Source organism: Petaurus breviceps, unplaced genomic scaffold (genome assembly GCF_028583685.1).
Source record: "Petaurus breviceps papuanus isolate PSGF00001 unplaced genomic scaffold, PetGlider_PUasm1.0 229, whole genome shotgun sequence".
NCBI classification, from domain to species: Eukaryota; Metazoa; Chordata; class Mammalia; order Diprotodontia; family Petauridae; genus Petaurus; species Petaurus breviceps.
In genome coordinates, this window is record NW_027185903.1 from 3,998,311 (window position 1) to 4,015,331 (window position 17,021).

General features: G+C 38.7%; 1 long non-coding RNA gene across 1 annotated transcript in view; it reads right to left on the reverse strand.

The window, feature by feature from the left end:
- Window positions 1-583: 583 nt before the first annotated feature.
- The window catches only part of LOC138167360 (uncharacterized), a 28,794-nt gene continuing 12,356 nt past the window's right edge, over window positions 584-17,021 (reverse strand). Inside the window, exons 2-3 of the long non-coding RNA XR_011169870.1 lie at window positions 2,666-2,774; window positions 584-1,559 (exon numbers count right to left, since the gene is read on the reverse strand). This is a non-coding gene — a long non-coding RNA (uncharacterized lncRNA). The remainder of the gene's footprint in view (window positions 1,560-2,665; window positions 2,775-17,021) is intronic.

The following is a 17,021-nucleotide window of genomic DNA, read 5'->3' on the forward strand; positions in this document are numbered from 1 at the left end:
GGTAGTGAAGAACTAGAAGCAAAGTAAATGTTCATTAATTGGGGAATGGCTAAATGAAATGTGGGACACAAGTGCAATGGAATATTACTGTGTTGCAAGAAACAATAGCTCAGGTGAATAGAGTGCCAGCCCTGAAGTCAGGAAAGCTTATCTTCATGAGTTCAAATGTGACCTCAAACACTTCTAGTTGTGTGACCCTGGGAAAGTCCCTTAACTTTGTTGCCTCAGTCCGTCATCTGTAAAGTGAACTGGAGAAGGAAATGACAAACCACTCCAGTATTTTTGCCAAGAAAACCCCAAATGGAGTTACAAAGAGTCAGACATGACTAAAATGACTGCACAACAACAAAGAAATAATTAATATGAATGCATAGAAGCACAGAGGGACTTAGATGAACTAATGCAAAGTGAAGTTAATTAGAGTCAAGAAAACAACAACTGGAAAAGTGTCGATGGAAAGAATAACAAACAAGAGAAATTAAATGTTGTAAAAATATTAAGATGTCACCTCTACCTCTTCTCCCACCTCCTTTTCAAAGGTAGAGATGTATGCAGAATTTTTCTAACATCATAAATTACATATAATTTTTATAATGTATTGATACATTTTAATGATTTTCTCTTCCACTCTCTTTTTAATTTTTGATTAACTGATTAATTATTCATTCATTCATTCATGAAGAGGCTGGGTTTCCATATTTCTCCCAGGTTGGAAATGCAGGAATTGGTCACAGCCTAATCCCACTACTGATCAAGCACATGGGATTTGAACTTTCATTTTCAAACTACTACAGTCAACCCCTCCTCAGGCAACCTGTTGACCTCCCACTCCCAGAGGTATACCATGTCAATTCTGAACTTAGTGCAGACACCTTATAGACATGACCCATTGCAGCTCAAAACTAATGCACTCAAGAAAACTGCCATCCTCAGACTCTCCATCAGTAGTTGAGGTTACAGACATGGAGCACTAAGCCTAACTTTTTTTTTAAGTCTTTGTTATGAGGATGTCTCTCCAAGAGTGATACAGAGAGAAATCTAAGCAATCTGAAAACATAATATATGGCTATATAGTTAATATATTTATTTATACATTATATATATATATAGCATGTTAATTATCATTAATACATATCACAATCAGGTCTAGATGAGCAATTCCTCTTGTCCCTTCCTCTACCTTTTAAATAATGAAATTATCATTAAGGCATGTTAAGAGCTATCAGCACATTGAAAAATGAAGGAAGTAGAGACAAGAAAATAATACACACAATGGCTACCACAAGTAAATGGAATCACAAAATAATCAAAAGTGAATATTGCAAAATTACAAACACCAAGCAAAGAAGAGATATGAGAAGACCTTCCCTAACTCCTTTGTAGAGGTAGAATGTCCATAGGTATGACACATTGCATATATTTTAATATTTTTAGATATATTGATCAGTTTTTGCTAATGGATTTTTCCCTCTCCTTCCTTTCTTTTTTTCTTCCTTCTTTCTTCTCCTTCTCGTCCTCCTCTTCCTTCTTCAATAATCTTGGTTATATGGGATGGTCCCCTGGTAGTAGAGAGGGGGGAGAGATGTTGCAAGAAATTGTAAAAATCAAAAAATTATTTTTAAATAATGAAGAATAAAAATGAAATTATTAGTTATTTTGCTTTTGCCAGAGAAAAAGAACTCTGAATGACAGTCAGATAATGGTAATCTCTCATTACTACTCTATAATGCAGCCATGATATATAATCTATATCATGCCTCTCAGTCATGCCTCTATTTCCAGTTTGCATTTTATTTCTCAAGCTTTTTGCCTATTTCTTCTGAAGTGGGCTAAATTGTCACAGAAATATCATTCCTATTTTCCCCACTATTGATTCTCACTCAAATGCTTTTGACCCTGCTTCCTGCCTTGAACTCTTGGGTTTTTCTCATTGTAAGGGTACTGTAAATGGGAAGATCTTTCCCATCTATTAATAGGCCCATGTGACCTGCTTGAGTCACATGGAAGCCTGAGTGGTGAGAGGAACTTTCTGAGGGATGGAGCGGGAAAGGTGGAACAGAGCCCAGAGAAAATTGGTCAGAGCAATTAGAGCTGAGGGAGAGAGAGGAAGCAGCAGTGAGCTGTATTTGTTTGTAGGAAAGCTCTAGCAGAGGGAAGGCTTGGGGATGGTGGTGCCTCCTACATTGTTATGGTATATAGATTTCTTTGTTGCTATGATGGATTTGACTTCCTGGTGTTGGGATTCAACTTTCTGGTGTTTGAATAAATGTTTTGGTTCTGTCTTTAATGTGGAGACTCTGTTATATTTTGTAATTCAGAATTATGTCGGCAAATTCATAGCCACCATAAGGGCTATGAATATCACAGTGGCAACTACATGATATAGGACCATGCCTCTCAGTCATGTCTCTGTTTCCAGTTTGCATTCTATTTTTTGAGTATTTGCCTATTTTTTTCCCAAGGTGGTCTAAAGTGTCACAGCAATAACATTTCTATTTTCTCCTCTACTGATTCTCACACAAATGCTTTCTACCCTTCTTTCTGCCTTAAACTCTTGGATATTTCTCATCTATCTTTTAAATATGCAGTGCCTCTCTGTGCCTTCTCTCCACTCCCCATCCATTCTGTTCCATTTGAATTTGGCATACTTTCCATAGCCATATACCATTTCTGCAGAACAAACAACCCCTTCTTCATGGGCTTCTGTTCTTGATTTAAACATTTTCATGTTTGCATACTTTAATATTAGGTTTTCTGAAGAACAAGGAATACATCTGTAATGCATAAACCAAAAAAAAAGGGTTAATCACTCAAAGGTAAACAAAAGAGAGAAACATCTGTGAAGGTACATGCAAGATCCATATAATCTGGGTTTTTTCAAATACCATTGTTAATTTAAAGAGACAGGAACTGGCCAATCCCTGAGGGTATGAATACACCACAGATTACAGTGGGACTTTGGATATTATCTGGTAAATAAGATCAAGTCTCAAATTCTATTTCTTTTACTTGAATTATTTGGGAGTGGTTGTCTGTTTCATACATTCATAAAATTATGAAAGGTTAGAAGTCCAGTTGGCTTTGAACTACATAGACACCCTCCATGAAAGAATACAACTATTTCCATAAGTGACAGCCTTTTAATGAAGCATCTGTGGAATCCAAAAAGATGTATCTTTGAAGTCATAACATGATGGAACTAGCATAAGATCTTCAAGACACCTGGGTTCTAGTTCCAGTTTTGTTTGTTGTTAATTAATGTGGCATTAGACAAATCACCTGACATTTCTGAGTCTTAGTTTTTCCCTCCATAAAATTTAAGGGTTGAAATGGATGCTATCATAATCAAATGTTCCTAATAATGCTAAAAGATGTATTCCTCTGCCTAATCCTAATTGGTTAGAAATTGGTTAATTAGGGGTGGCCAGGTGGCTCAGTGAGTAAGAGCACCGGCTCCAGTGTTGGGATGACCTGGAGATTGAATCCCAGGCTCAGACACTCAGCACCACACCCAGAAATAACTGGCCATGTAACCTTGAGCAAGTTACTTAACCCCAATTGCTTAAATAAAATAAAATAAAATAAAGAAATAACATTAAAAAAAAGAAATTGGTTAATTATTGGTCACAAAAAATATTGGGGGGGGGTAGAGTCGAGATGGTGGAGTTAAAGCAGGAACTTGCTTGAGCTCCCACTCCAACCACCTCCAATACTTGTAAAAAAAAAATTACACAAATTATAGAGCTACATAACCCATAAAGTGACAAAGAGAAGCAAATCTCCTGCTTAAGGCAGCCTGGCAGGCCAACAGGAAGGGTCTATCACACCAGACTGGGGCCTGAGCAGTCCCACATAAGCTGTGCTGGCTCAAACATGGGGGCATCCCAGACCAGCCAGAGCAGACTTCAGGAGAGTGAATCACCAGCAGCCATGGCAGTTTCCAGACTTCTAAACCTATAAACACCAAAGAGAAAGTAGGAACTCTGCTGGAACTGGGTAAGGGAAGAGTATGGTCTGGCCCCCACCCCAGGCAACAGAGGTGGCAGAAGCACAGCGGCTGCAGCTACTGTTGTGTGGATGCCTCTGGAGCTCCTGGCTTGCAGATCATAGGGTGAACAAGAGACAGTCAGAGGGTAATTGCTCTTGCTTTGACCTGCTTGGATCTGGGTTGTAGTCTTGGGTGGTGGTCCTGGGGTGAGGAACACTAGCTGCCAGAGCTTGTGGTGGCTGTAGAGAGGGTGCCCTCCTCATAGCTCTGACAACAGCTGTGAAAATCCCAGAAAATTGGGACACAGCTCTCTCCACTATGGAAGCAGAGTTCTACCATGGCAAAGAGCTCAAAAGTCAAGTAATTGGCTGGCCAAGAAGAGCAAACACAAAAAGCACAATCAGACCATAGAATCTTTTTTTGGGGACAAAGAGAATCAAAACATGGAACCAGAAGAAGACAACAAAGTCAAAACTCCTGCTTCAAAAGCTTCCAAGAAAAATATAAACTGATTACAGGCTATGGAGGAGCTCAAGAAGGATTTTGAAAGGCAAGTAAGAGGAAGTGGAGAAAAAATTGGGAGAGAAATGAGAATGATGCAAGAAAATAATGAAATGCAAGTCAACAGCTATAATAGTAATGGAATTTAAAGATCCCCCTGTATTGGCTTGGTTTTCAGATTGATTGTGTTAAAACCCAGAACTTGTGAATCCCACTTGTGGGATGGACTTGTTGACAAGAAAAGAGAGGGCTGAACTGGGAGGAGGTGGTGACGGGAATTTAAAGAGGCACAAGCAGAGAGAGAGGCAGAAGAATTTTTTGGAAGCAGCATCATGGAGGCAGAGAGACAGAGAGGATTGCTGAGGGCCAGTTCAAGCTGCCCAGGACTTTTGAGAGTTGCCACCCAGAGCTGCCAAGGACTGAGGAGACATGGCTGTTATGCTGGTACTTTGTCTGTCTGTTTTGATGTTGTTTTGCCAGATTCTTCCACTAGTGAAAGACAGTGCTGTTGTTGCAGAGTCAGAGCTCCTGAGATTGTTCTGCAGACAGAGAATGAATTCTGTCTACTGGTGAAGGACAGTGCTGTTGTTGCAGAGGTCCTGGAACCTTGCTGCTGGTTCAGGGGCCCAGAGACTGTTCTGCAGATAGAAAATGAATTGTGTACACTGGTGAAGGACAGTGCTGTTGTTGCAGAGGTCCTAGAACCTTGCTGTTGGTTTAGAAGCCCTGAAGAAGGATTTTCTTGTTGTATGTTTACAGAAATCCTGGAAGAGGTTTTGCTAATGTTTTCAGGGGTCCTAGGACTGTTTTGCAGACAGAGAATGAATTAATGAGGACATTGGGAACGTATCTTGTGGCCTTGCTAAGCTTTGTCTCCCCAGGAACAAAGATTGCTGAGAACTTGCCTCGGGTCAAGATGAAGAAAAGACCTCTCTTTGGGTATCAAATGCTGTGCTTAAGCTTGTTGTAACACTGGGGTAGATAGCCTTTTCAGTTGTGATCCAGGGGTGGGAAACTTTTGACTCTTTTGTGCTATGTGACTAACCAAATGAAGGTACTTTGTTTATGATTAGAAACTAATCTCCATTTGAGAAGAGGGGCTTTGTTATTGACTAAATGAATGTAATGTTCAGGGGTGGAGTAGTACTTGGAAATTATTGAATTACACATGGTGAATGCTGTATTTTGAATTATCCTATATTTTGATTTTCTCTGTTCTTAATTTGTCACTGAATAAAATGGAGAGCAGCTATGCTGATATTTTGAACCTTGGGAAGTTGCCTTTGCTTGGCATTACAACAGCCTGCTAAAGGATACCCAAAAAAATACTGAAGAAAATAACAACTTAAAAAATAGACTAACTGAAATGGCAAAAGAGGCCCAAAATATCACTGTGGAGAAGAATGCCTTAAAAAGTCGAATTGGCCAGGTGGAAAAGAAATTTCAAAAACTCCCTGGAGAGAATAATTCCTTCAAAATCAGATTAGAGCAAATAGAAGTTAATGACTTTATGAGAAATCAAGATACTATAAAAATGAAAAAAAAAAATAGGGGTGGCCAGGTGGTGCAATGAGTAAGAGCGCTGGTCCCAGAGTCGGGAGACCTGGGATTGGTTCCAGCCTGAGATACTTATCACCCACACAAAATAACTGACTGTGTAACCTTGAGCAAGTTACTTAATCCCAATTGCTTTAAAAAAAAATGAAAAAATGGAAGGTAATGTGAAATATCTCATTGGAAAAACCACCGGCCTGGAAAATAGATCCAGGAGAGATAATTTAAAAATTATTGGATTACCTGAAAGCCATGATCAAGAACCTAGAAAACATCCTTCAAGAATTTCTCAAGGAAAATTGCCCTGATATTCTAGAACCAGAGGGCAAAATAGAAATTGAAAGAATTCACCTATCACCTCTTGAAAAAGATCTCAAAAAGAAAACTCTGGAATATCATAGCCAAATTCCAGAGTTCCCAGGTCAAAGAGAAAATATTACAAGCATCCAGGAAGGAACAATTTTACTACTGTGGAAACACAATCAGGAAAACACAAGATATGGCAGCTTCAACATTGAGGGATTAAAGGGCTTGGAATATGATATTCCAGAGGTCAAAGGTGCTATGATTGAAACCAAGAATCACCTACCCAGCAAAACTGAATATAATACTTCAGGGGAAAATATGGACATTCAATGAAATAGAGGGCTTTTAAGCATTTTTTATGAAAAAAAACAAAGCTGAACAGAAAATTTGACTTTCAAATACAAGAATCAAGAGAAACATGAGAAGGTAAACAGGAAAAAGAAACCATAAGGAACTTATTAACGTTGAACTATTTACATTCCTACATGGAAAAACAATAATTGTAACTCATGAGACTTTTCTTAGTATGAGGATAGTTGAAGGGAATATATATGTTTATATATATATATGTGTGTGTGTGTGTGTGTGTGTGTGTGTATACACACATATGTAGCTATATAAGGGTGTATGTGTGTGTATATGTGTGTATGTACATGTATACATAGACAGAGGGCACAGGATGAGTTGAATATGAATAGATGATATCTAAAAAATAAAATTAAGAGGTGCAAGAGGAATATATTGGGAGAAGGAGAAAGGGAGTGATAAAAATAGGGTAAATTATTTCATAAAAGAGGCAAGAGAAAACTGTTACAATGGAGGGGAAGAGGGGGGAGGTTAAAGGGAATGAGTGAACATTATTCTCATTGAATTTGGCTTAAGGAGGGAATAAAATACACACTAAATTGGGTATCTTACCTTACAGGAAAGTGGGGGGAGGGTATAAGAAGGGGAATGATAGAAGAGAGGGCAGATTGGGGGAGAGGGGAGTTAGAAACAAACATTTTTGAAAGGGGACATGATGAGGGATGTCTCCCAATAGGTTCAGCAGGAACTCTGATCTTTATCTTAAGACCAGAAAACCTTCAATTCAGTCTTGAAAGAATTCAGCCCAAGCCAACTTGGAGTCAGAGTTGTAAAAGTTTATTTTATGCTTTACAGAGGGCAAGGGTCCTTTAGGGGGACCTGTAAGTTTATTATTAGCTTGTACACGGGCAAGAGTCCTTTAGAGGACCTGCAACCTCAAAGAGGTAGAATTAAGATTTTTATAGGGTAATACATAGTAGAATCCATGCCAATTATGCTAACTAGGTGATTAAGGGTGGGATTGGGGAGGAGTTAAGGTGGGGCCAGTTTTTAAAAGAACATTCATTTTTAATATAACTGCCCAGGCGTATTGCCCATGATTCACTGGGAAAAAGCCCAAGGGGGGGGGGCTACCTGGAGGTGTGTTTTTAGGCTTGAAACGTCACTAAGTCAGCGAGCAGTCAAGGGCTGATGGAGAATTGCCCAGTCTGCCACCCATCAGTGTCATGTTTGACAAGATTGATGTCTGGGAACCAAGGCTCTTAAGGAGTTAACCCAGAGATAGGGTCCTGAAGGATTCATTGAGGCAGCCAAGGAGTCAACCTAGAGATAGGGTACCAAAGGATTCATGGGGGCAGTGGGACACTATACAAGGGGGAGATAATAGTTGCTTAAACTGGAATGTGTATAGATACTTTAGTGAAGGATTCATAAGAATAGCTTGTTATTGTTCCAAGCTGAAATAAACAATTCATGAGTTGTTGCTGGGCAGAGTTAATGCTCTGAAGCTGGGGGTGGGGGGGGTAGGGGCAGAGTTAATGCTCTGAGACTGGGGGGGGTGTATGATTTTACAAACTGGTTTTACAGACTGATGTTATAAAGTGGTATTACAAATTGATGTTACAAATATAGATCCCAAGCACCCCATCAGACAGAGTCAAAGGAGAAAATAGAATAAGTGGGGGGCGGGATAGGATGGAAGAAAATATAGTTAGTCTTTCACAATATAACTACTATGGAAATGGTTTGTTTAACTACACATGTACAACCTATATTGAATTGCATATCCTCCCAGTTGGGGTGGGTGAGGAGGGAAGAGAAGAAGGAATCAGGAACTCAAAGTTTTAAAAACAAATGTTAAAAAAAATTGTTACTTATATGCAACTGGGATATAAGATATACGGGCATGGGGTATAGAAATCCATCTTGCCCTACAAGAAAGTTAGGGGGGGGGGATGAGGGAGGATATAAGAGAGAACAGATTGGGGAAAGGGGTATTCAGTAGACTTGCTATCTTGGGGTGGGGGTAAGGGAGAAATGGGGAGAAAATTTGTAACTCAAAATCTTGTGGAAATGAATGTTGAAAACTAAAAATAATTTTTTTAAAAAGAAAACTAAAAATAAATTTTTTAAGAAACAAAACCAATATTAGATGAAACAATATTATAAAGTGAAGCTACTTCCATTGGAACAATATTTTAAGTATCCTAACTAAGCAATGAAATAAATAGCATTTCAAAGGGTTTTGTGACTTCACAGTGGGGTTTGGTTAATAATGTATTAATGATGTTATTGCAAAACAATGCTGGTCAGAGCAGTCTTATGTGGTGTAGGCCTGTAAAATATCCTGCCTCACTGGAACTTAAATGCTACTAGTAATAAAAATCAAAAAGAGTTATTTTGGAATTCTAAGTTTATGTAACATCCTGTCTTAAGTTGCCTCCAGATACTAGGCAAGAGCCAAAAAAATAGTGGTGAACTTTCAGCTGTGCTTAGAGTTAGTAAGCAAAAAAACAAAAATAAAAAAAAAAACTGTGAAAAAGACCCAGAATATTTGTTGATAGTGCTTAGCTGAGCAGCAATAGATGAAAGATACATCTGCACTTTGAAAAAAGCCAATCATTGCTCACATTATAATTTTTCACTAACAATTAACACTTATCATTTGACATTTTAAAACTTTCCAAAGTGATTTTCATCTTCCATATAACACACATTCATCATCCTTACTTTCACGGGACCTCAGGGAAGATTAACACAAGGGATTTTTGGTTAATAGATTGAAGACTTTCAAGAGGAAATGGAAGTTGAGGCACATTTTAAAAGACTAGTGGGACTGGCAGAAGAGAGGGGGTAGGCTTTCCAATGCAGTGGCAAAAAGAGGCTCATAATTTAATGTGTAAGATTTAGAGGATACTATATAATAGATGACTGTTCCATAGTGAGATTCTCTCTCTCTCTCTCTCTCTCTCTCTCTCTCTCTCTCTCTCTCTCTCTCTCTCACACACACACACACACACACACACAATTTTTCAAATTTCTGAGAGATAATAGAGATATGGTCTCTAAAATAACTATACAACTTATAACCTATAGGCACTACCTGATCAGGGGTCTTTCCCATCAGGGATATGGTTTTGATTACAATTTGGGCATGGTACATGAAGGATTGCTCAGAGTACAGGCTGCTAACTAAAGGATGGTCAGTTGGAAATCCCACAAATTGCACAAAGAGGGACAGCAGGAGAAGGGAAAGCAATACAATACCTCCATAGGAAGGAACACTTGCTCTGGAGTTAGAGACCTTAGGTTCTAATACAACAATAATAGTGAGCATTTATATAGCACTTTAAGATTCGCAAAGTGCTTTACAAATATTATTTCATTTGGTCCTCACAACAACTCTAGAGTATAGGTTCTATTATTACCCTCATTTTACAAATGAGGAAACTGAGGCAGACATCATTTAAGCAACTTTTGCAGGATCACATGGCAAATCTGAAGCTGGATTTGAACCACATCTTCCTGACTTCCCATCCAGCATTCTATCTACTATGCCATATCCCACTTCTTATGTTTACTACCTTTGGTAAATCACTACAAATTTCTCAATTATTTTATCTGTAAAATGAAGAGGTTGGGTTATGTGACCTAAGAAGTCCCATCCAACTCTAGGTAGCCCTATCTCCTATATGATATGTAGATTATAAAACAAGACTGACATATATTAAATCTTTGAAGACCTTGGGCACTGCCTAGACGGGTATTGCCTGTTTACCATGGCAGTATTAAGCAATCTATAAACAGAGATATACTAGCAACTTTACTTTTAAGTGATATGTTAGTGTTAATTCAGAATTAAAGTTTGCATGTTTACAACAACTTCTTCCTTGAAAGACTATAGTAATATAACCCAAGACGTAACTTGCAGTTTCTAATTTATTTTAAACACGCTTTGCCAAAATCATATTTTCACACAATCTCCTTAACTGGTAAAGTTACTATGACCCAAATTACTTATATCTTGATATGGGACAGTCAGCTGAGTACACAGAAAAAACAAATCAGTTCTCATAAGATACATATATTTGAGACTGGAAAGGAATTTAAAAGTCATCTAGTTCAACTCCTATAGTTTAAAGATAGGAAATTGAGGGTCAGAGAGGTTCTGTTACTTACTTAAAGTCACACAGCTACCAAGTGTGAGAAGTGAGTTTTTAATTAATCTCTTCCTCACCCCAAGTCCAGCACTCTATCTACTATACAATGTTGCTAAGCAATTATCATGTGTCTTTTAAAAACAACAATAGTTCTGTTCCACACTCAAAGATTTCACTTGCCATGGCCATTGAATCCAATGATTACTAGAAAGATCAGACAAGAAATTGAGAATGACTTAGTGAAGGTCTATCCCCAGTGCTAGAGCAACACACTTTGGACAGCACAATCATCAGCAATATTTCAACATATTTGCTGAATTTAATCAGACTTTTTCATTGTTTCACCTTAACTGAGGTAGCCAGGTGGATCAATGGATAGAGCTGTGCATAGAGTCAGGAAGATATACCTGAGTTCACATCTGGCCTCTGATACTTACTAGCTGTATTACCTGAGGCAAATCACTTAACCTTTGTCTTCCTTCAGTTTCCTCAACTGTAAAATGAATATAATAATAGCACCAACTCCCCAGAGATACTGCGAGGATCACATGAGATAACATTTGTAAAGTGAGCCCAATCTCAGGCACATAGTCGATGCTATTAATAAATACTTGTTCCTTTCTCTCCTCCTGCCTTCTTAATGCAACAAAATTGTTAACTACCCTCCTTCCTTCTTCAAAACCTCTCAGGATCATCTCTCATTGTCCCCTACTTCTCTCCTATTTCAGTGGAAATATTCTTTATGAAGACTAAGCACTCTGCCTGTGCCCTTGATTCCATCCATTTCCACTGCCTCCAGAGACCTTGTTCTAGCATCACCTCTTCTCTTTTCTATAGCTCCTTAATTTCTTCTTTCCATCTGTTGCCTTCATATCTGCCTGTTGCTGCTGTCGTTGTTTAGTCTTTTCAGTTCTATCCAACTCTTTGTGACCCTCATTGGGGTTTTCTTGGAGAAGATACTGGAGTGGTTTGCCATTTCCTTCTCCAGCTCATTTTAAAGATGAGAAACTGAGACAAACAGGGTTAAGCAACTTGCCCAGGGTCATATAGCCAGTAAGCATCTGAGGCCAGATTTGAACTCTGGAAGATGAGTCTGTCTGATTCCAGGCCCAACACTTATCTACTTCACCACCTAGCTGCCTGATATACAAACATATAAATGCCCCCCTCATTCAGATAAATCCAGAATCCATCCCACTGACCCAAGTTTGCTACTGTCCCCTAATTCTCTCCTCCTTTTCCTTCCTAAACTTCCAGAAAAAGCACTCTTCTACCATGTTTTCCTCACCACCTGTATCTCCTTCTGGCTTCACTATATCTATTAGTGTTATAAATTACTCAGTCTCGTTTTGGAAACCTTGGTGTCAACCTTAGATTTTTTCTCTCCCTTAACTCCCATATCCATTCAGCTCCCGAGGGCTATTGATTTCACCTCTCTGACATGGTTCTCATCCAATCTCCTCTCTAGCTCCAGTGCCACCACCCTACTACAAATAATCATTACCACCCTCTTAGACTAATGCAATAACTCCTCAAAAGGTCTATGCACCTCTGGCCTCTTCCACATCCCAAACCGTATTTCACAGTGCTGCCAAATCTTCTTTATGTGCAGATTTGGTCAGAGGATCATATAATAATAGATTTAGTGCTGGAAGGAACCTTAGGGAACATCTGGTTCCACCCCATTCATTTTACCCATCAGGAAACCAAAGACCAGAGAAGTTAAATAATTTGCCCATAGTCACACAGGGAGTAAGCTGTAGACTTAGTTATCTCCTCCTTCCATCCATGTAATTTACGCTCCAGCCAAACGATTTCCCCCTTATATGTTCGGTGCCTTACCACCTCTGTGACTTTGTCTCAGCTTGAAATAGCAGCTAACCCTTTCTGCCCACTTGAAATGCCACTTTCTTTAGAAAACCTTCCCGAATTCCCCCCAAGGCAATTACTTTTAACTAGGCAGATATAAAAATAACAGTTTAATACTATGCACTCATTATGCATTGTCTGTATTATAGTTATTTGTGTGTATATGTCCTGTTCTCTTACTAGACTGAAAGCTTCATAAAGGAAGAAACAGTACATTGTATTATCTAAACTTTTTATTTTTCCCCAGTGTCTAAATCAGTGTTCTGTACATAATAGATACCTATAATTGATTGATAAATAAAATGAAAAGATGGAAACTTTTAGAGAAAGAACTAAAAGAAAAAACTGTTTTTTCTCAATCAGGAAATACTGTCAATCTGAAACCCAAAGGAAACTCAGAAACATCCAAATTCAGCATGGTGGTGAGTCTAGACTCTCTCTCATCTTTCTGTTCCTTTGATATTTCTTAACATAAATTGGCATCATTCTTTACATTGAAATTTTCACCAGAGAAACGAAACATTCCAGGTTGTCACTGATCTTTAGCAGAATTTGGATAGGACTGCCTCCATTTGTGGGCAAGATTCAAATAAAATGTCCCAGCTCTACCCTTGTTTCTTTGTTTGCTACATGTTTGGTTATAATTAAGAGCTTCATTCTTGAGGTTTCTTATCCAAAGTGTCTCACTCTAGGAGAAGATTACATGAGGTTTATATCTGCCGTTGCTAACAGAGAAGAGGTCCCTCAGTTCTGTCATTAAATCACAGACACCAGGAGCTTGGACCCTGCCCCACTTTCCAATTCTTTGATATTTGCTCCAATAGTCTAGTTCCTAAGACATGAAAATCATGAAAACTTTTTTTAAAATGAATAGTTGTTCATTGTTTATTTAATCGATACTGAAAAAGATTCATTTTTAGAGCTTCTTTCTTTCTAAGTTTGAATTTCCCCTTCTGGTTTGTGTCAATCCATGAAAGGTAAAGCATATAAGTGTGGGGGAGGTAGGATTACTGAAGAAACAAATGGGGGCCCTAACTTTCATGGGGAGGGGGGGCCGTTGAAGAGTAAGCAGCTTTCAGATCAGTTCTACAAGCACTTATTGGATCTCTCAATGATATGCAATGCCTAATAATTGAACATAAAATCAGAAAAATAGCTAAATTTTAGAATATTAAATATTCTCTCATATTGAGAACAACAAATTTCTTCTCTAACACAGATTGTATCTTTATGACCATAATAAACTGGATTTGGGGTTGTAAAACATGGTTGAGTTAGCCTAGAGCAGTTGGGCCATGTAGCCAGCCTGACCCACTCCTAGGCAGCCTTAGGGATCTTCAGAGTAGAGAGTGACATTTGGGGCATGCCAGGAAGACCCTGTAACTTTGAAAATACACCCTGCAAAAATGCCTCTTCCTAAAGGCCTCTTGAAGGCTGACATTGTCAATCTGTTCCTTTCTTAAGCTAAACAGGTCTAAGAAAGCAGAGATTTGTCATCTGCTAAACACAAATACCCTTCTAAGAGATAACATAGTAAGCCTTTTTGGGTCATTGGCAACTCAGTTCAGGAAGCCTGACCAGGTGGGAAAAATGTTAGGTTAAGATTCAGGAACATCTGAGTTTGGGTCTTCCTCAACATTTACTATTAAGCATTTAAATTCTTTGGGTCTCAGGAAGCTCTCTAAGACTTATTTACTAAACTAGAGATGGGTTGACAGTAACCAATTTATTAAATCTTTTTCCAAGAGGAAGTTTTGATTATAGAAATTGGGGAGGAAGTGGGAGAGAAGTGGGTACCTAGGAAGATGAGAAAAAAGGACATCATCACAGGGAAAGGAAGGTATATATAAAGAACCAAGATAACTCAACCTGCTTCACCAATTTGCTTGAGACTGACTCTATTCTCACTTTTATGGCATTAAAATAAGTGGAGACAATCTTAAGCATTTAGGTGGCAAGATATGAGAGACCCTGAAATACCTTCCATCCACCAGAAAACTCCCATACCAGGCTACTGATCTACCTGAAATCCCCTGGATGTTTCATTTCTTCTGTTAAAGCATCAAAGGCCATTGTGAAAATGTAAATGTTACTCAGGAGAGAATCACATGTTAATCCATTATCACCCATCATACAGAAACACCCATTTAGGAACCTTTGGGATCCTGAAGAAATAACACATAACATCAAGAAATTGGCAGGGGGGCGGGGGGGGCGGGGAGCTGCTGGAGAGGATAGGCCCAGTGTTTGGTTGCTTTAGTCTCTTCTTTCTGACAGCCATCTGTGCTATCTGGGAGAGGGGAGGGTCCTTGACAGAATCTAAGCTCCTTGAGTACAAGGATAGTTTTTGTCTTTATCTTGGTAACCACAGTACCTAACACAGTACCTGGTCCATGGTAAACACTTAATAAATGCTTGTCGATTGATATTTCATAATCTTTGCTTTAGGTCTAATCTTGAGAATAATTATTGCCCCAGGAACTAAAATGCCCAATTAGAGTTTTGGTTAGAAAAGCCATTTGCAAACTCTAAAGCATTATAGGAATAAAAGTAAGTTATTATTTCTGATAATGATGATAGTGATTATGTTGTTGTTTAGTCATTTTAGTCACATCCGAGTCCAACTCTCTGTGACTGTTTGGGCCTTTCTTTGCAAAGATACAGAAATGGTTTGCCATTTCCTTTTCCAGCTCATTTTGCAGATAAGGAAACTGAATCAAACAGGATTAAGTGACTTGCCTAGGGTCATATAGCTAATAAGTGTCTGAGGCCAGATTTGAACTCATGAAGAGAAGTCTTGCTGATTCCAAGCCCCGGTGCTCTATCTACTGTGCCACCTAGCTGCCCATAATGAAAGTAACAATCACAATCATAATCTGTATGTAGATACAACCACTATCTGAAAAAAGTGATTCAATTTTCCAATTAAGGAACTGGATGAATTAAACAAATTCCTTAGCAAATAAGCAGGATCACAAATCTAGAGCGAGGAGGCTCTCAGAGGCATCTCTTCTGATCTCCTCATTTTTATAAGGAAGGCATCTGAGGCACAGAGAGGTTAAGTGATTTGCCCAACGTCATACAGGTAGGAAGTACAGAAGCAGGATTTTAATCGACAGTGCCCTAGTTCTTTTGGCTGAAAAAGGACGATTTCCTAGGTGTTTGGTAACACCAATAACCACAAGAAATATGCAGCAATATGAGCTGTTTGGGTTTGAATAGGAAAAGGAAATTGATTTACAAATCAGGAATGGAATTGAAACCCTAAAAAAAGAACAGAGTATCTTTCCCTGCCTTACATATAAATATGTAATGGAATCCGGCACTGGGGAGCTGCTCAGCTTCTCACAGCATCGAACATGAGGCCACAACCAAAATACCAAATGATTTAACAGTGGTTGCAGAAAAATGTGGATAAAACTTGGAGGTTTCACTTTAAAGAAGTTGAGAAATTTTCCAGTCCCGAGTTACCCTCCAGCTACATTGTTTTTGTATGTTCAGTAAATTTGTGGTGTTTAACAGAGGCAAAAGAATAAATAGAAACTTCCAGTTACCAAAATATGTGCCTTCAAAACACTTGCAGCGTATAACTACTTTGTAGTCTTCTAAAATAGCTTTTCCAAACCAACAGGCCATCTGAATGATTGGCAACCCCAGCAGAAAGAGAAAGTGTTCAGATGGTTAAATGAAGCCCTCAGCATCATGCATTTAGGCCTTTAAGATTAGAGGTCAGCTAGTTTAATCCCCTCATTTGCAAAGGAGGTACCTTCCCCCCAAAGGCTAAATGACTTTCACATGGTCACACAGATAGGCAAGGTCAGAGAAAAGACTGAACCCAGGTCCCCCGTGACTCCAAATCCAGCATTCTCTGCACTACATCATCCTCAGCTTCTTCCTGCAATTATTTTTGAAATATAAGTGCTCATAAGTCATGAGTGTCTACGCTTCATGGAAAGACAAAAACACAGTCCACACTTGAAGGAATTCCTATCCAAAAGATGAGTAGGACAAGAGTAATTATATCTGCTAATTCTTTTAACACCCCATGATGTTGTTCATCTGCAGCTGGTGGTTTGAACTCCTTCCTGATGATAATTCAGTGTTGTCCCATCTTCATTTTCTGGTCCTATCCTTCCTACTCCACAGAGCTGGAAAGACCTGAGTTCAGATCTTGTCTCAGACACTTACTAGCTGGGATAAGGGGTGAGTCATTTAACCTCTGTCTGACTCAATTTCTTCCTCTGTAAAATGGGAATAATAATATTGCCTATCCCCAGGGTTCTTAAGAGAACAACATGATGTAACATTTTAAGAATGCTTTGCAGATCTTAAAGCAC